Below are 823 nucleotides of genomic sequence, written 5' to 3' on the forward strand. Positions count from 1 at the left end.
GACAGTTGATAAGGCAGACATTTGAAAGATTCGTCGCCGGTGCTAAATGACCGTGCGATCAGCTGTGGGTTATTCAGAGTCACCAAAGCAAACGATGGACGCACGGGCGAACCGCACGCCACCGATTGGTTTTGATCTAATAAAAGCATTCCTCCCATCTCTGGTCGGAATTCTGATTTGCATGTATTAGCTCTAGAATTACCACAGTTATCCAAGTAATTTCGTGTACAATCTAAGAAACCATAACTGATTTAATGAGCCATTCGCGGTTTCACCTTATTTCGGTATGTACTGAGACATGCATGGCTTAATCTTTGAGACAAGCATATGACTACTGGCAGGATCAACCAGGGAACCGTACTATTCGTTACTCCTCTCTCTCTCTCCTCTTTACTTTCTCTCACCATCGTCACATAGTAGTTCCTCCACAAACGTCGTCGGTTCTCCCCGAGACACCGATCGACGATACGAATCGTATCACATCATATGTAGTGGCATATATCGGTATCGCTCGTCCGTGAACGGCGATACCGTTTAGTTGTGTCAGTGCAGTGGATGCGGCTAGCGGAACCTCTTTCGGAACTCGCTCGAGCACATTATTTATTTCGGTGACAATACGCTACGTCGAAAACACATAACTTCCAACCAACAAATTTCGCCGAGGTATTGCACCCTCCCCATTCGAATCGTACAGTTCCCATTTGTTGTGGTTTTCAATGTAAAAATATGCCTTCCAACTGAACCGGTCGAGGAAGCGCGTATACACTTCGCGCTGAAATATACATCGTCTACCGCGCGGAGATCTCTCGCGAGACCGTCGACG

General features: G+C 46.7%; 1 non-coding gene across 1 annotated transcript in view; it reads right to left on the minus strand.

Annotated features, from left to right (window-relative positions):
• The window catches only part of LOC143432346 (small subunit ribosomal RNA), a 1,925-nt gene extending 1,571 nt beyond the window's left edge, over positions 1-354 (minus strand). The window contains exon 1 of the ribosomal RNA XR_013102976.1: positions 1-354. This exon is cut by the window's left edge and continues 1,571 nt beyond it. This is a non-coding gene — a ribosomal RNA (small subunit ribosomal RNA).
• Between the last annotated feature and the right edge of the window lie 469 nt (positions 355-823).

The sequence above is a fragment of the Xylocopa sonorina genome, unplaced genomic scaffold (genome assembly GCF_050948175.1).
Source record: "Xylocopa sonorina isolate GNS202 unplaced genomic scaffold, iyXylSono1_principal scaffold0079, whole genome shotgun sequence".
Taxonomy (NCBI): Eukaryota; Metazoa; Arthropoda; class Insecta; order Hymenoptera; family Apidae; genus Xylocopa; species Xylocopa sonorina.